The 20,126-nt window shown below is 36.1% G+C and overlaps 1 long non-coding RNA gene across 1 annotated transcript; it reads left to right on the top strand.

Annotated features, from left to right (window-relative positions):
• Nucleotides 1-535: 535 nt before the first annotated feature.
• On the top strand, nucleotides 536-18,435 carry LOC127538348 (uncharacterized). Its single transcript, XR_007947724.1, has 3 exons — nucleotides 536-616; nucleotides 6,764-6,834; nucleotides 17,421-18,435. It is a non-coding gene; the product is annotated as an uncharacterized LOC127538348 (long non-coding RNA).
• Nucleotides 18,436-20,126: the final 1,691 nt, after the last annotated feature.

Genomic DNA, 20,126 nt, shown 5'->3' with positions numbered 1-20,126 from the left:
TGAGAGTAAATAACTTGTAACTCTCTTGCATGAGATTATGATACAATATAAACAGAGACAAAACACGTGATAGCTACCAACCTGCACTTGCAAGTCCTCATCATAATCCTGTGATATCCTACATTATTATATAATCTTTTTCTTCCCAGGCCTGAACTGACATTCCCAGAAAAGGAAGAATTTGCATGTATGTATGTATATGTATATGGGACACTGGAAATAGACAATGACTTGGGCCTGAAATAGGGCTTTGGACTGTTGGGAAATTATACAGGATTTTTAGTGATATCAGATTTCTCCTTGAAACTGAATTCAATCCAATAAACATTCATTAAGCACCTAGCAAGTCCAAGGCACTATGCTAGATGCGGGAAACATAAAGACAAAAACAAAAGTGCTGGCCCTCAAGGACTTGATATTCTTCTTTAGAAACATGTGGTATGTAAATGCAAAATACAGACTGAGTCATTTCAGAGAGAGGGAAAAGCTCTTGCCAAAGGCCTATCGTTTTAATATTAATACTCTTCCAGTGACATTAGACAGCTGTGACCCACTGAAATAGCACAGACTCCAAAGAACTGACCTAGCCCAAAGGACGGACAATGAAGAGACACAGGTAAGTCTAAGCAGCCTACAGTACTTTACAAATAAGGAATTGTGTGTGAGAAGCACATTATGAGGAGAAAAAAATGTGTTTTGTTTTGTTTTTTTCACATAGCAAGAAGAAAGGAAAACCAGGGATTGGCAAGTTACCATTCAGCTTCTGTTTGAAGGCTTCCAATGAGGGGAAACCCACTGCTGGCTGAGGGCACTCATTCCACTCTGGACAGTCCTAATTGTTAGGAAGATTCTCTGTAATCAAGTCTAAATTGATCTTTGCAGCTTCCTCCCACCCATTGAGACTGGTTCTGCTCCTCAGGGCCAAACAGAACAAAAGTAATCTCTCTTCCACATAAGTCTTTAAAATACTATCATGGCCATCATAATGGCCCCTCCCTACACACACACACACACACACACACACACACACACACACACGCACATACACATACAGACATACTTTACTTCCCAATCAGTCTTCTCTTCTCCAGATTCAACATTAACTGATCTTCATATGATATGGACCCAAGGTCCTTCATCCTCGTGTTTTTCCTCTTCCTGGAGGATCTCCAGTTTATCCAAGCCCCTTCTGAACTGTGGCAGCTAGAACTGAACACCTGATCCCTGCTGGGGTTTGACCAGGGCACAATACAGAAGCACTGTCACATTCTTATTCCAGGAGATGACGCCTCCCTTTACACAGCCCAAGATTACAGGGATCTGTTCTGATCAACAAGCCCACACCCACGAGACCGATCCCAGATCCATCAAAGAAGATACAGTTGCTTGTTGAACATTTATTTCTCATTAATATCTCTGGAAAACTTGTTGCTATGTAGAATTCTACATAGAAGTCCATTCACACGATGTTGGAGCTAAAAGGGAATTTAGAAAGCATCTAATTTGACTCTCCATTTATAAATCGAAGAAACTGAGGTTGAGACATACCCAACATCACTTGTTCTAGCAAGTGCTACAATCAGAACCAAAATATAGATATGTGACCTTCCTGGCCAGTGCTCTTTTCTAGTCCATCATGCTGTTTCCTTCGATCTAAACCAAAGGGCTCTCCATCTTCCTCTTTCATCCATTTATATTCCACTAGAACTAGAAAATGAAAGAATACACCACCAGAGAAAAGGAACAACCTCAAAATAGTTTATAGAAAACTGCAACTTCTCTTTTTCTATTGGGATCTGACTGCTTTTCTACAGAGAGGTTTCCTTTATCTCCAGCTTCTTCTCTTGAAGTCAGAGGCTCAGAAATAGCATAGTGAGTGTGCCATTTACTTGGGCAGTTCTACCGCAGGGGATAAAGTCTGGAAACAGATCATGTTGTTACATATGACTCACAGAAAGATAAAAAGATGAATCAGAGAGCACTGCTGAACATTGGAATACCTTAGCATCTAGTGGTTGGAGGCTTTGAGAGGAATCCTTCTACTTTTCAACTTGGAAACCATTAATGTGTGCTGATTAGTTTAATGGATTATTGAGATAAATGATTTTGAAATAGTATGTACTTGGAATAATAATATGCTTTACCAGTCATTATTTGATATTTAAAATTAATCTTCAGAAGTGTGGTTATATTTTTGACTGCTTCAAGGATCAGTCAGGCTCCCAACTGTTGTTAAGGGGCCCCATGAAAGAAAGAAACTTTTTTCCATTCGATATGTCTAGTTTGCTATTAACATGGGAAAATAGGCCTTTTCTGAGACTTCTGAATGTGGATACAGGTTAATATTTACATTAACTCAGAGAACTTATTAGATTAATATGTTTACACTGGTAAACATGCTTTTTGGTGGGGCAACTTATAGAAATGAAAACAGAACTTTTAAAAAATGTTTCATTGATGGTCTTGTCTTTTCTATTTTTTTTTTTAACATCATGGTGAATTCTGAATGAATGCTTCTTGAATGCATGATTTACTTGGCAAATGATAACATTTGTTTCCACTGCCTTCAATGTCACTGAATGCAACAAGTTCTGTCAGTAGTAGTAGTAGTGCCAGCAGTAGAAGTAGTAGTGGAGGAAGGAAGGGAAGAAGAGGAAGAGGAGGAAGAGGAAAAGAGAAGGAGGAGGGGAGGAGAAGAAAAATGGAAGGGGGAGGAGGAGGAAAAGACAAGGAGGAGGAAAAAAGGAGGAGGAGGAGAAAGAAGAGAGGAAGAGAATGAGAGGAGGAGGAAGAGAAAGAGAGGAGGAGGTGGGGGAAGAGGAGCAGGAAGAAGGGGAAAGGAGGGCAGGAGGAGAGGAAGAGGAAGAAGGAAGAAGTAGTAATAATAGTAGCAACAATAGCAGCAGCAGAAGTAGTGTAGCTGTGGCAGTAGTAGAAGTATTTGCATTTGATCATCACAAAAACCCTATGAGATAGGTATTCTTATCTACATTTTGCAGATAAGGAAACTGAGGCAGAGAGAAGTTAAATGACTTGTCATATAACTAAGAAATGTCTAAGGTGAGATTTAAACTCATGTCTTCATGATTCCAAATCTAACACTCTATCACACTATGCTGCCTAAATTAGTTTTATTCAGTCAGTTGGACTACAGAACAGGGACAAACTGCATGTTATTTATTCTGTTGGATAAGGTTTTATACTAAAAATGAACCCAATAATGGGGCTACAAAAATTCTCAATTTTTGTGAAGGGGGAAATATGTGTGTATATGTGTGGTTATATATTCATATGCAAACATATATACATACAAACACACATATATACATACATATAAAACTTCAAACTGCACTAAGATTTTGGGGGCAACTCTATATGCTGAGCCCAAATTTCAGAGAATTATAGGAAGACTATGTACAAATGTAAGTATGTTCTGTAAATGTGACACTTCCTTACTTGAATGAGTACCACCAAGAATAGAAACCTAAGAAGATGGATGTGGTTCATAAATAGAAAGTAAGCTCATCTACATGAAGTTCTTAGATGTTCTTGTCAGTTACTTTAGACTTCAAGCTGTGACATATCCATGTTTATATTGTACACACACACATAAAAAAGTGCTAACATTTTTCTTAGTGATAAATTTAATATGGTAATGATTTAAAGCATCTTAGAATCAGTTGAATGAATTGTGATATACATATTTATGACCACAATGGAATACTATTACATAGTGAAAATAAGACATTGGAGAAGTTATATAAACTGATGGAAAGTGAAGCAATCTCTATTTAAGGAGGAACATTTCATTTCTCACTTGGCTCCTCCAGAACTTCTCTGACTTTTCCACCATGCCCTTTCACCTTTATTCCCACTCTCCCACTCCTGATTTTCAGCCTCCTTTTGCCTATTGGGTGTGATCTTCCCTCATAAGACTGTAAGCTCCCTGAAGGCATACATTGTCTATTCCCGTTTTTTGTTTCCCCAAGGCTTAGAACAGTATTTGGCTCTCAATGTTTATTGGGTGACAAAGTCAAACTAGAAAATAGTATACCCTGTGAAGAGTATAAACAGAAAGAATAAAAAAACCAAAAATGAAACTAGATCCTAGCAGACTACAATGACCAATTTTGGCCCTGAAAAAGAGATGAAAAAACATACCTTCCTTTAATTGAAAAGTGGAGTTTCAGAAAGCATTTATGAAACACCTTTGTATTAGGAATTGTGGTAGGTGCTGATAACATCATGATAAAATATGAAACAGTTCTTTCTATAATAGGGTAGGGTTTCTACCTCCCCAATTCCCAACCTCAGACTCCAGGTAGATTAGGTGAATTCTTCCCCTAAAACCCAAAAAGATTATTCCCTAAGATTTTTACAACTTGGGGAACTAAAGCTGGTAGTCTCAAGTCACTTATAATATGATGAACAATTGTGAAGGGCTTGATCCAAGACAATTCCAATAGACTTGAAATGAAACATGCCAAATTCATTTACGGAGAGAACTATAGAGACTGAATATAGATCAAAGCATAGTATTGTCACCTTTTTGTTGTTTGCTTGCTTTTTCTTTCTCATGTTTTTCCCCCTTTTGGTCTGATTTTTCTTGCACAACATGACAAGTATGAAAATGTGTTTAAAAGGATTATACATGTTTAATTTATATCAGATTATTTGCTGTCTTGGGGAGGAAGGAGGCAAGGAAGGGAGGGAGAAAAAAAGTGGAACACAATGTCTTACAAGGATGAATGTTGTTCTACACAGTTTTATTTGGTGATCTCAACAGCTCCCATGGACTCAATTATGTCTCGGTAGATGATTCCTAGATTTTTCCAGGCCTAATCTCTTTCCTGATCTCCAGTATCTCACCAGCAATTGCCTATTAGACATTTCAAACTTAATATCCTATAGACATCTCAAATTCAACCTATCCAAAGCAGAGCTTATCGTTTTTTCTTACAATCCAGCTCTTCTTCCTGACTTTCTTATTATTGTCAAAGACACTGCTGTTCTCCCAAGTCCCAAGTTTCACAACCTAAGGCTCTTTGACTCAGCACTTCTACTCACCAAACATATCCAATTTTTGCCAATTTTTTCTACTTCCCTGATATTTCTCATATTTCCTGTCTCCACTCACATAGTTGACACCCTGATTCCACAAAACCTGTCCTGATAACCAAATGGACTATATAGAAGTCAAGAGGGGTGTGTCTAATCATACTAATGGAATAGAGTATTTTTAAGCATATTTTTGTGAAAAGACAAAAACTGGGTAGGAACTTTGAAATATAGACACAACAGTCAAGAAATATCTCGAATGATAAATATTAGAGTAATTGGAAGGGGGTGTATGATGATAAAGAACTGAAATTCTAATGGGGGAAACAAGTATTTCTTGAGAATCATAATGTCTTAAAAAGGTATTATAGAAATTAAGAAAAATTGAAGACCCGAGGTGAATTGTTTTGTTTTAAAGCTATTAAAAAGGGAAAGAGAAGGAAGAGTAAAAATAATATATTAATGTAGGAAAAAAAGAAGAATAGTGGATCTGTGTGAGAAGAGTATACCAACATGGTGGAAGGGGTTTTTAAGTGGCCCTCAAATGAAACCCATTCATTTACCATCTGAACACCTTTAAACACAAATAGGCATAGAAATATGCCAAACTCAACAGGAAACTAGACAGGGATGGGGGAAGCAGGTAGGGAAGAGATGTTAAGGGAAAATACCAGGGGGGTAGGTAGGTGCGCAGTGGATAGAACACCTGGAGGACCTGAGTTCAAATTTGAATCAGAAACTTAACATTTCCTAGCTGTGTGAACCTGGGCAATTCACTTAACCCAATTGCCTCAGACAAAATGAGAGAGAAAGAGAGAGAGAGAGAGAGAGAGAGAGAGAGAGAGAGAGAGAGAGAGAGAGAGAGAGAGAGAGAATGAATACCAGAGAGGAAATAATCCTAAGCAAAACAAACTATAGTCCAGAGAGGGGAATTTAAAAGAAAGGAAGGGAGGAAGGGAGAAAGGGAGGGGGAGAAGAAAGAAAGAAAAGGAGAAAGAAGGAAGGAAGGGGAGGGAGGAGGGAAAAAAGGAAGGAAGAGGGAAGTAAGGGAAGGAAAAAGGAAAAGAAGGAAAGAGAGGAGGGAGAGAAAGAAAGAAATTAAAGAAGCGCCCATCAAATTTTGGTGCACAAATGTTACAGAATATTATTGCTATTTGTCTCTCTTTCTTGAAGAGGACCATTGACATAAGGAAGGTATTATCTTGACTTGCAAATGAATTGGATTTAATGTGAAATATTATTATACCATAACAAATGATGAAAGAGAATAATTCCAGATAATCCTACAATGTGTCCCTCTGGCCCTACTCTCCCAATAGCAAGGAAGGCTACACTTCTCCCCTCAGGATGCTAAGATAATTTGTAGATTTGGGATATCTTTTCTGTACTGTGCACAGGGAAAATAAGAAAGTTCAGAAGGAGGAAGAAATGAATAGGATGGTTTTGAAAGTAACATGTTTAATTTATTATATACTTCTTTAAAAACCAATCATCATGGAAAGAGATGAATGGCTTCATATATTCATATTAAATCCACTTTGTTCTACTTTGCAAATAGAAATACTTTTGGGGGGCAGTGGTTAAATTCAGAATTTTAAAAATTAAATTAAAAAGAAAGGTTCCACAATTGGAGGACCCAAAATCATGTATTAAGTGAGATCTGATATTCAGAAGAATTGTTACATTATGTTCCTTTCTTTTCTAGGGTTTTAAAATATATCCAGTGGAATCCTTTCATACCACTGTGGCTGTGGAGCAGATCTAATGCCCAACACTGTAAGCTGGCTGTTTGCTATTAGGCTTTGCAGTTCATATTTGCTGGATTTTAAGAGTTGATTTGAGTTATGTTATGTCTACTAGGTATAATAAGCTGTTTGTTCATGAAATGCACTTTAACTGATCCAGTGTTCCTCAGAAAGAGAGCAAACAGAACTATGGCAAGTTTATTTTCAACTAATACATGCTTACTAATTGCATCGCTAAAATGCATGATATTATAGTACTGGACTTGTCTGTGTAGCTAAGCTCTAGGATTATGACAGAAATTCATGGCGTCATTCTCCACTATATTTCCTTCATTACTGTACCATGTATTTTAAAGACAGGTCATCAGTGATAAATAGAAAACGTGTCATGTCACCCATGGTTAAAATTAGCTCCAATCACTGATTACCCGGCACATTCTTGAAGGTTTTCAGATAGTCATAGAAATAGCTGGGGACTTGTGTGGTATGCAGTGACGTCTGTAATACTGGCACAGGATCTATTATTAGGCAAAGCAAGTCCTAGTTGTATGACTGGTGTATAAACAAACCATAAATAATCAGCTTGAAAAAGAAGGAGAGCTAGGGAAAGCTAACAGGAGGAACTGGCACTTGAAATATCTGTGCAAATGATCACATCCATTTTCTTAATATAATGTCCATTCAAAATTCGAACCATTATTCATTCACCCAGGGCTAGGCTCTGTTGTTATGAGTTCTGATGCATGAACAGAATTTATACTGAAATTACTGGACCAGTTGTTCAGTTTATCTGGCCCCTTTGAACTCATTCAGGTGCATCTCCTCTTCCTCATATGTTTCATTTGCAATTTGAAATCTGTGTATTCATCAAGCAAGACCTGGATTGACTCTAATGTCATAAACAAGTCATCTTAGAAAATCTGACTTTTAAATCTCCATTTCATAGAAGTGTCCATTCTTATTTATCTCTCACATATAAGTAGCCAACTAGACTCCAAAATATAACAACATCTACAAAATAATTATGCAATTTTATTTGGGTAAATATTTAACATTTTCAACTGATTTGACCCACTGACAAAGCATGACTATCTGTAGACTGTAGAAATCCAAATAAAACTTGTGGTAACCATGGGGAAACAGCAACTAACTATCCAAGCAATTCAGAATCAATCTTGCAAATCAATAATAGTAACAACTAGCATTTATATAGCATTTTAAGGTATGCAAAGAGCTATACATTTTTTTTATCTTATGAGGTAGATACTATTATTATCTCTGTTTAATAAGTGAAAAAAACTAAGGCTGAAAGAGGTTATTAATGATAATAATATTTATATAATGCTTACTATGTGCCCGGCACTGTGTTGAACAATTTACAATTAATGTCTCATTTGGTCCTCACAATAATCCTAAGAAGTAAGTGCTATTTTAAAGATGAGGAAACTGAGGCAAATAGAGCTTAAGTAATTTGTCCAGGATCACAAAACTAATAAGTATCCGAACTGAATTTGAACTTTGGTCTTCCTAACTCCCAAACTAGAGTTCTCACTTAATAGCTGCCTCATAATAATTATAAAAGAGGGAGGGGATTTTTCTGTTTATTTGTTTGTTTTTATATGAATTCCAAAGCTCACTGAATAATTGTCTCATTTGTTAGCTGCCCTCAAGACCTTAAAATATTTGGGTACATTAGATAAGTGGTCAGTCATAGTGAGGTTTCATAGGTCATTTAGAGAAGAATATATAACAAGTGCTTTCAACTAGTGTCTACTGTGTGCTTCAGAAGATAGATGTTGGTTTAAGGACATTCCCTGCTCACATGGAGCTCACAGTTTAGTAAGAGATAAATGACTAGAATGTACAAGATTTATATAATAATGCATTAGGCAAGCTGGTAACAGGAGGCTTTACTTAAACTCCAAACAAGACACATTCATTCCTCTCGATCCTTCTCCATGGGGAACCTCCATTAGCCTTATATATTGATTCACTCTGCACATGTACCTGGCCCCCTTAACAGATGAAGAAATTCTGCTCTGAGTGAAGTCCAAGGGCTGGAAGGTTGTAATGCCGGAGAAACTGAGGCAGGAGAGAGATTAGAGAGGTTTTTTTTTTTTTTTAATATTTATTAATTGGAGAGCATAATTGACTGGACAGGACTCTCGTCTCAAAGTATCCAGCAATGAATGGGAGAATCCCAAATTCTTAAATACCTTTTACAAACAAAGGGGACAGAAGCAGGAAACTTCTTCACAGATCTATTTTGTTCTGTCAGGATGGGGGGAGGCTATAAATTCTTACTAAAAGCCAGAGTCAGGATGTCTGAATAAACAGAAGTAAAGATGTCAATGAGGTATCCGGGACAGTCTTATCTTTTGGAATATTTTAGAGGGATAGTGTCACAAATTCCTGAGAGCAGAAAGAGCCAAGAAGTCTGATCTCCCCCCCTTTATCTTGAGTCTTACACTGACAATTTATAACCTTAGAGCAAATGGTCCTCAGTCTTAATGAACCAGAGAGGGATTTTACAACTAAGGGGATTGAGGCAGAACAGTTAAGGAAACTGAGACAGAACAATTCAGGGAAACTCAGTCAGGACTAGTGCAGGAAAACTAGTACAGGGAATGAGTCAGAACAATTAAAGAGAACTGTGGCATAACAAAGTTACCGATGGGGAGACTCAGACAAAGGGACCAGAGGAGGGCATCCTAATTATGGATAACTGTGTGACCTTTTACATTAGAGCATCAGTGGTTAAGCAATATGGCTAAGTGACTCTCAAGTGTCTGTCTATCCTGAGACCTCTGTCATTAATGTCCCCTCCAGCTTCCACAATCCTGTGATCTAGGAGAGACAATAGCTGGCTAAATGCAAATATGATGGAAAAAGAGACAAGGTTACGGAAATGTTCAAAAAATCAATACAGCAGAGTTCTAATTTGAAGGAAATTTTCTTAAAAATAAATGCCATTTAGGAAAAGATCAACACGAATGCAAAAGTCTTGGGAAATAACACTGACCAACCTCTATACATCCTTGCCTAGGACCTAAAATAAAGCAAATAGTTCTAAAAAAGTCAGGAATACTCAAAGCAAGGGAATCACTGCATCTACATACAAACAGTTTAGAAACTGAAGTTCAGAATGAAATGATTTATGAAAAATGGAGCTAGTTTCTAATGAATCATTTTTAATTATTCAACAAAGTAAGCATGTAATTGATGTTATTGATTAGTATTAACTTTCAGAACTCTGAAGTGATGACCAGTGTACTGGAGACTGCTAGACTAGGAATGAGGAGGGGCAAGAGTTTGAAGCCTACCTCTCATATTTAAATCGTTAATGGGTCCATGGGCAAACTAGTTTTTAATGAAAGAGAAGCAAAATGGTATTGTGGATAGAAATCCAGTCCCTGGGCCAGGAAAACGTAGGTTCAAACTACATCTCTGAACATAATGGCAGTGTGACCCTGGAAATCTCTCAGTGGGCCAACAAACTCTTTCAAACTATAAATTGCAAAATAAGGGCCCATCCATACCAAAAATTTCTTCCCTAGTTCTCTATGCCTGAACTGATATCACAGTTCAAGTCCAAAACACAACAACAACTTAAAGGAAAACAATCCTAGTGAAAAAGCTAGAACCCATTCTTTGCCTTAGCAATGATTGATAGGTTGCATAAAAGAAAGTAAACTATCAATTGGCATTTATTTAGTTGTTTCTACTCTAAAACATGAAATCTCTGTCTAACAACCAATGGGTTAGAGGAATTGAACCATATTAATATTGACATTCTCACTATAAATGAACTGGGGACAGAAGAGGAACTTGGTTGAAGCTAAGTGGAAAGACAAGTCACAGATCTTTCTTAATAGAGGTGAATAAGAATTGGTAGGATTGGTTTCACCTTGTGAAAACCAACAGCTGCAAGAAAATCATGGTAGATTTGTTTATCTTGCTTTGTGGGCTTCAGAATGAGCAAAAATAAAAAAGACCATTATGACTGTAGTTATAGCTTGTGCCAAAATTAATTATTTTAAAGGATGAAAAAATAAAGAAATTCCACAAAGAATATAATAAACCAAACTTACTTTGTTACTCAGGAACTTTAATGAGATGGGAAGAGCAGGTGGAGAACAGATGTTGAAAAACAGACTAAGAAAGAACTCAGAATTGTAGACTTCTAAGAGGTCTCGCATCCCTTTATCACAAAATTTCTCTAAAATCAGGCAGAAGGCACTGGGCATAATAAATAACCAGGCAACATTGCATACAGTGGAACTGACTCCATTTTTACAGGAAATGATATGGTGGGAATAGTTTAGGGGAAATAGATTTATTTAGATCAAAGGTCAAAATGAATACCCGTTTAGAAGAAAGGATACAAATGAAAAAGTACTGTAAGTAACTCTAATCCAATCTATTTAAATAAATACTGAAAAACAGGAAATGGGTAAAAGAAAAAAAAAAAACACTCTCATCATAATTTCTCAAAGAAGTTTAACTGAGGTAGAAGTTATCACAATGAAGAGACTAAAAGAGCTCCCAACTTTTCTAATTAAAGTTTTCCAATAAAATGCTCATTTTCTGCTGCTAGGATTCTAGGCACATCATAATCCTTGGAGATTTAAAAATATAGGTGACACAACAGAGAATGGAGAGATTCAGTGGGCTTTCCTGGAATCCACATTGATTTTGTGCACAAAAAGCATGGCAAAAATATCATTAAGGGATTCTTTGATTTTGGAAAGTAATTTGGGCCAATCAAGTAGGACTAGAACTGCCTTAATATCTAAGATGTGAAGACTTTGAATACATCTGCTAGAGTATATAGGAAAAGTCCAGGGGATGAGAAGGATTATAATTTTCAAGGAGAGGAAAGCTAGACTCACATCATTGGGATTTATTCTTACCCTAAATTGCATAACTTCCCCAATTTATATTTTACCATTTGATTTGAGAAATAACTAAATAATTTAAACTGGCTAAGATCTAGTATCTTCCCTCTTTAGAGAAACCAGAGAAAATGACTTTTATTCTGAACCTCCTAAAAGAACACTGTACGCCTAGTCAGGGCATTTAGGTGGCACAGGGAAAAGTGCCAGGCGTGAAGTCAGGCAGACTTAACTTCAGGCCTCAGACACTTACTAACTGTGTGACTTGGAGCAAGTCATTTAACCCTGTTTACCTCAGTTTCCTTGTTTGTAAAATGAAATGGCAGGTCTCTCCAGTATCTATGCAAAGAAAATCCCAAATTGGGACACAAAGAATCTCCACAACTCAACAACAAATCCATCTAACTATCTTTCTGAGCTTACTGTCTTCCCCATTAGAATATAAGAAGGTATTTGTACTTGTATTCTCGGTGATTGGAACATTTTCTGCTGCTTATTAAATACTTGTTGGTGAATTACTTGTTAATTTTTATATTTTTCTGTTTACCCATGAATTGTTCTTCTTCTTTTTAGAGGACCAAATTTTATAACAAAGAATTTTTAAAAAATAAAGAGAAAAAGATTAAGCAAAATCAATCAACATATCAAGTTGTGGGGAGTAAAATTTTTGAATGCAGTTTTTTACACCTCTGCAAAGCAAAATAAGGAAGGTCTCTTTTCTTATTTCCTGGAGAGGACCAAGTTTAGTTGTAATTTCACAACATTCAGCTGCAATTGTTTTGGGATTGTTTTTCTTTCCATTTTCATTGTTGTGATCATTGTTTATGTTTTCCTGACTCTGCTTATTTAACTTTACATCAGTTTATACAAGTCTTTCCAAGTCTTCCATATTCATCACTTCCTATAAGATAATATTATTTACATTATGCCATTATGTTCATTGTCCACAATTTGTTTAGCTACTTCCCTTAATGAACTTGTACTTTGTTTCCAATTCTTTGCTACTACAGAAAGTGCTGCTATAAATATTTTGAAATAGATGGAGCCTTTTTTCTTTTGGTCAGTGACTATTGAGGCCTAAATGTGCAACTTCTGGATCAAAGGAAATGGACATTTTTCAAAACTTTGGTTGCATAATTCCCAATTGCTTTTTGGAACATTTATATCAATTCACAACTGTACCAATAATGCATTAAAGTGACTGTCTTTTGACAATCTTCCCACAGAAAATAAAATTTTATAATCAGAAATCAGTTTTATAGACAATTTTTAATGGGAAAAGTCTTTGGACTTCATAGGAATCTGTTTTCCAAGAGAAATGCTAAAGTATTACTTATTATGGTCTTGTTGATGATCTTGAACTTGTAGATATAGTTGACAATAGGAAGAGGAAGAATTTGCACTGGATGGGATAGATGGATGGAATTACATAATAAAAATTTTCAAGCCTGTCCTTAAACATTTTTTTAATGAGAAAATCTACTTTTAAGTTATTTGAGGGCAGGAACTGTTTTCCTTTTGTGTTTGTAAACTACCTTCTAGATGAGATGATCTTTAAAATGCAGCAGTAATCAAATCTTTACAAAGTACTGGCTGACTCTTAGATTCTAAGCTTGGGTGACTGGGAAGAATGATGGTGCTCTTGGCAATAAGAGGAAAGTTGGAAAGAGGAATTAGGAAAAAAAAGAGGAAAAAAATGATGAGTTATGCTCTGAACATACCAAGTTTGTCTAATAAAATGTCTAGTAAGTAATTGGTGATGAGAGACTGGAGGTCAGAAAAACAATTAAATCTAAGCAGGCACAAGATAACAATTGAGTCCACGATATCATCAAAGTGAAACAGTACAGGGCAGGGATCCTTTTTTGAGTTAGAGACCTCTTTGATAATATAGTGAAACTTAGAGACTCCTCATAATGTTGTTAAATGCATTTAATACATATGATTTCAAATGAAATCCATTATATTAAAAGTTTCCAGAATAGATTAAAAAAATAAGTTCAAAGAGTCAAGATTAAAAATCTTTTGCTTAGAGGAGAAAATAAAAGGACTAAGGAGAGATACCCAAAAGATTTAATTTGGGGAAAGGTCCCCCAAAAGAGACTGAGGAGTGATCAGACAGGAAGGAGAAGTAGGACAAAATAGTGTCACAAAAACCTAGAGAAATTAAAGTATATCTATGAGAAAAAGATAATTGATAAGAGTCAGGGACTCTAAATGAAGAAGATGAGCTCTAAAAATTGCCTATTAACTTTGCTAACTTTCAGAAAAGCACTTTTAGTTGAATGGTGTGGTCAGAACACAAATGGCAAAGGGTCATTTTGATAATCATGAGCATACTTACATGACATGCATGCTATATATATATATACACACAGTTATATGCATGTTAGAACAGTGAAAAATACTGTACACCAGGTAGCAATTTCATAAGGTTTAGTTGCTTGTTGCTAATGAAGTACAGGATCCAGCTCTTCTGAATTTGGTCCAATATACTAATTACTACAGTATGGTTTCTCTCAGATTCTGATTTGATTCATTTGAGCAACTGGAGACAGATCATTCTGACCTCTCCTGTGTCAATCTTCCTTCACAGGTCTAAGTGCAAAAAATCTTTTCATCTGGGGATACCTCAAAGCCATATGAATATCCCAAATAAAAGGTTGTATAAGTATGTCATGTTATGAACAGACATGTCCTTTCATCTAAATGTTCCCATCTGGCGTGTTATTTTTACAAGATCCACTCCTTTCCCTCATCTCCTTGAAGTACAAAAAGAACTCAGCTTCTGTAAACAGCATTCAGTAGAGAGTCTATTATGTCTAGGACTCTGTGAACTATGAAGGAATTCCAAAAATTAAAAGGATCCTGCCCTTGAGGGGTTTACAGTTTAGCTCTGGAGAAACAAAAAAAAAAAATACACAAGTAAGGACTTGAGTTCATTTAACCAAGCAGTCTGTGACTAAGAACTTTATAATGTTCGGAGTCTTTTTCTTTTTTGAGAGTGAGAAAGACAGAGAGAAAAAGAGAGGAGAAAGAGAGGGAAAAAACCTTCAGCAGAAGTATATCTGAAAGGTCAGTTTTATGAGATGAATTGTTTAGCTACATATTTAGAACTGACCTTTGAGATCATCTTAGTCGGGGTCGTCTTAAATTTTTTTCTACTTGACACTCTTTTTCATCCGAGAAATTTTTATTCAACCCCAGATATTCAGATTTATAAAATAAGTATACAAATCAAACATTTATTGATAACAAATCATAATTTCACAACTCCAGCATTGTTATGCAATCCCATATGAGGTTGTGTCCTACAGTTTAGGCAGCTTTGATCTATTCCATCCAACTCCTACATTTTACACATAAGGAAACAGCACAAAGCGAGAGAAACTTGCATGCCCAAGATCACACAGATAGCAAGGGAGAGCCTGTGTTTGAAACCAGGCCCTCTTCAAAACTACTGTATAAATGAAGATGACTGATGACAGTTCCAATGATCTGGTGATGAAGAGAGCCATCAACACCCAGAGAGAGGCCTGTGGATACTGAGTCTGGAGCACAAAATGGCATTCTCATTCTTCAATGTTGTTTGCTTGCATTTTGTTTTCTCTCCTTTTTAATCAGATTTTTCTTGTGCAACAAGAGAATTGTAGAAATATGTTTACCCATAAAAAAATAAAAATAAAATGTTCTGGTTAAAAAAAAAAAAAAAAAAAAAAAAACCAAAACCCAAAATTACTGTATAACCCGCAGGCCGAAGGACATTTTGGAAAACACAACATTTTGAAATTACAACATCATGGTACCATAGGATTATATCATAGTATCATAGAATTTGGAACTGGGGTTGAAAAATACATTTGTATTTCTACAGATGATGAAACTGAGATCCAAAGAAATCAATGATTATGCCTCAGGTGTAGATGGCAGAGCAGCAAGTTCAGGGACATTCCTTTCCTGAGCATCACTTACCTATATTTTCTCCCCAGATTAAATTTCTTTTAACAAGGTATTTAAGTTAAGAAAAATTAAGTATGGAAGACTGAAATCATATTTATTAAAAATAAGGGTAGTAACTTTGCTATTTGTTATCTCTTAGAATCTTTACCTCCTGGCTCAAATGTCACCTTCTACATGAAGCCCTCTTCCTCCTCTTCCCCTTTCCACCAACTCATATCTAGTTTGTATATATTTTCCTAATTGGCCTTCCAGCCTTCAATTGTTCCTATTCAACTCCTCTTCCACCCAGAAGCTCAAGTAATTCTCCTAAAGCATAAGTCTGACCATATTTCTCCTTTCTCAATAAACATTTCTGGTCCCCTATTGCCTCTAGAACAAATATAAATGACTTTGTTTGGTTTTTAAAGTCCTTCCCATCTGGCCCAAACATCTCTTTCCTGACTTGTAAAACATCATTCTTTGTTTGATGTACAAATTAAAACTAGCGTACTTCTCATTCTCTGTGCCTATGCACCCAGTGCCCCCCATTAATAGGATGCACTCCCTTCTCACTTTTTCTCCCTGGGATCCCTAGTGTCCTTCAAGATTCAGCTCAAGTTGCATTTTCTGGAGGAGGTTCTTCTTGATATCTCTAGCTTTTAGTACCATTTTACTCACATCACCTCATATCTCTTTTGTGTATAGCTAAATATGTACATGTTATGTCTTCCAATAAAATGGAAGCTTCTTGGGGGTCCGGGAACCATTCATTCATTTCTCACATCCTCAAGGCTGAATACAGCCTTCAAAACAGAGTAGGAGTTTAATACATATTAATTGATTGATAGCTCTCCAAGGTACTCATTTTAGGAACATAGATTCAGATCACTTAAGTGATTCAGTGAACTAGACAATGTTCCACATTGCTAAGCAATGCCCTTTATTTGCAATCATGTGGCCACTGGAAAACGAGGCTCAAAAGTTCCTGGGCTTTCCCTATCTTGTACAGCTTCTGCCTCACATGTTTCTTCAATTCCTTCTGGAAACTAGGAAAAACTACACTTCCCTGGCCAACAAAAGGCTATATTTATAAAACCCATGTTCAGTCCTGACCCCAAAGAGAGGGGACAAAGCTTTTGTTGTACTCTGGCTATTCCCATCCAGATATTCCCATCCCAGAGTACAATGTTTTGGAAAATCTCTAAAATAAAAATTTAGGCATGGTTCATGTCCAAAAGAGATAACAGAGCAGAGTACCTTTTTAAAAAATAATAAATATATAAAATAATTGAAGTTTAGGATAGCTATTATTTCCCTCACTATAAAAGAAATAGTTAAAATACAAAAATTTCATAAATACATATTAACAAATATTTGAATCATGAAAAAAGAACCTATCACACAATTACCCTCTCCTCAGGAAACTGGTACTTAAAAACATGAGAATATAAAATAGAAAATATTTTTTTAAATGAGAATAAAATCTGCTGAACAAATAATTCACTTCCAGCTCAAATGTCTATTATCTGAATATCTCAGATAAGGATGCTCTAGGAACATGCATGGTGGATAGTGCTGTGCCCTGACCACTTTCACTGACATGTGTTACTGACCTCTTATTGAAGAATATTGCCCCCAAAGTCTCTTTTAAGGAGTTTTGGTCCCTGTGATAGAGACAAAAGGAAGAGAGCATTGACAAGATTGGCTATTGAGGAAGGAAAAACCACCCATTCAATAAACTTTAAAATAAATAACTGCTTCCTCATATTTTCTCTCTTCCCAGATGTTAAATACGAATAAACTCTTCTAGCTGTCCCTCAGACTTTCAGCAAGAGAAGAAGGGGATCTCCTTCCACTCCCAGAAGCAATGGTGACTCCTCACACATGGCAACAAGCTTATATACTTGCTTAGGTGAATCTGAGTTTGGATAAAATAAAAGAATATAAATGAAGAATTTTCTATGTAAATGTTAACTATTTTTATCATCCCAAGTCTATAGCTAGCAATCCAGAGATAGATGTTCCCAGACTTAGTTTCCTGATTCATGAGTTGGAGAAGTACAGAGTTCCTAGGTACTAAATAGTAGTACAAATACTTTTACCAGGTATAAAAACTGCAGAAAATGACTTTTGGCCAAAAGATTTGACCCTTGAGTGATTTACTTGGGCAGCAGCAGCCCCACAAAATATTTCAAGTTTGTTTTGTTGTTGTTGTTTGTTTTTTTAAGTATCAAGCTCCTAAGAAAAGCATAATGTGTGATAGGGCTCCTGTATCATGTTTTAAATATGTAATCTCTTGACACTGAATGGGAGAATATTGGAGAACACATATCATCCAACTATTCTTATATGGCAACTCATAAAACTATCAGGCTGATACTTATAAAAATGTCTCATGTGCCTATCATCAGCATAGTGGACTACAGATTGTTTCCAACATATTTATTTTTATTTAAAATGTATTTAATATGTTTAGAAGAATTACACATGGTTAACCAATATTGGATACATTGCTGTCTGAGGGAAAGGAGAGAGAAGGAGAAAGGGAGAAAAATTTGGAACACAAGGTTTTGCAAGGTGAATGTTGAAAACTATCTTTGCATGTATTTTGAAAAATAAAAAGCTATTATAAAAATAAATTAAAATGTGTCGATAGCTTTTTAAAGAATAAAGCATATTTAGGCAGATTTCTCCTTGAGATGATCACATCTAATTAATCATAGTTTAAACATTTATTTTGCTTTGGTTTTATCCTAGAAGTTATTGATCCAACCATATTAAACTCAATTTAATTTTAGTTTGCCATGATTTTACTTAATTTTGGTTTGGTCTCCTCAAACAAACTTGATTGTGCACATAAATATAAGTTCCAAATTGGTTACAACTTGCATATTCTATACATTGATCAGGAAATCCATCTGGAACATTAAACTTGTTTTGCTCTGTTGATTATGAATTTTTTGTTGTGTTTTGCAAAAAGAATTCATTTGGATCACACAAGGGCTACACCCAGTAAATACTTCTGAAATGAAGGTTAGAGAGAACATTTGTGCTTTTCTCCTCGGCAACTGCATGAGTCACCAAAGTGACTTGTTTAGTCTTGAGAGCTGTCTCTAAGAGAACAAACTGGCATCCCCATATCACAGCAACAGTCTAAGCTATAATACACACATATGAATTATACAGAATTATATTCATGTTTCAGGAAACTTCTCCTTTAGATTCTTCCTCCTCTTTTTGGGGGGAAGGGGGTCTATTCTATGCACTTTTTTGGTGTTGCACAGATATCAAATTTTATTTGGTAAACTTTCATTATTAAAACCTAATTTTGAGACTTCATCACAAATGAGGTATAAAAAAGTCATTATATAAAGTTGGTAGTGAACGAGAAAGGTGAGATCTTTCAAGACAGTTGTGAAAATCGAGTAAGGCTTCATCTATTTCAAAGTTTGAATAGGCCTGAAGGACTTTAAGCATTAAGTCAAGGACATACTTCTCCTAAGGGCATACTTAAGTCCCCTTCTTGTTATCCTCCCTATCTCAACCAAATATGGGCCACTATATACTTATTGGTCAAGTTCAATTTCTTGGGCAGTTCCCTCGTTTAGAATGTAAGCTCCTCAGCCAATAAGGATGAGGGTCAGTGGTGGAAGGGGGAATTTGCATTAGGGATTAAAAGCATTGACCCTGCCTCCTACGGGGCTTCCTCCCTTCGATTGTCTGCTCGATGGATGGGACGCCCGATTCTCGAGAGAATGTATAATAAACTTTGCTTTGCTTCTAGAGATCTCTCCAGCTTTTTTATTAAATGGTTTCTGGCCCACACAGTAGTATTTAGACTATTTCAGAAAAATTCTATACATTCTTCCAACAAGAGGCACAACAAATATACTGTGGCATGAGAATATTCCTCTAAATCAGGGGTCCTCAAACTACAGCCCACGGGCCAGATGCAGCAGCTGAGGACGATTATCCCCCTCATCCAGGGCTATGAAGTTTCTTTATTTAAAGGCCCACAAAACAAAGTTTTTGTTTTTACTATAGTCCCACCCTCCAATAATCTGAGGGACAGTGAACTGGCCCTCTATTTAAAAAGTTTGAGGACCCCTGCTGAGTCTAAAGTTTATGGAGGGGAAATCCAAAAGTGTTCTGAGAAACCACAAGATGATACTTTCATGTAGGACCTCTGGGAAAATTAATTATTATGGATACAGCTTTCCGGGTACCATAAAGAAGCATTGTACCATTGGTAAGGTTTTTTTTGTTTTTTGGTTTTTTTTTTAATGTGAATCATGTGAGGGGAAGGAGGGATATGAGATAAGGAGCACCAGAAGAACCAAGACTTTAGAAGCCCATGGATTTAGAACTGAAAGAAATCTTAAAGGCCATCAAGTATAATTCCATCATTTTACAGATAAGGAAACTGAGGCCCAGAAAAGTTACTCACCTAAAATAAGGAATTTAAAAGCTTAATTTTAAATTAAGCATC

The sequence above is a fragment of the Antechinus flavipes genome, chromosome 5, assembly GCF_016432865.1.
Source record: "Antechinus flavipes isolate AdamAnt ecotype Samford, QLD, Australia chromosome 5, AdamAnt_v2, whole genome shotgun sequence".
Taxonomy (NCBI): domain Eukaryota; kingdom Metazoa; phylum Chordata; class Mammalia; order Dasyuromorphia; family Dasyuridae; genus Antechinus; species Antechinus flavipes.
This window is presented reverse-complemented; position numbering and strand designations above follow the sequence as displayed.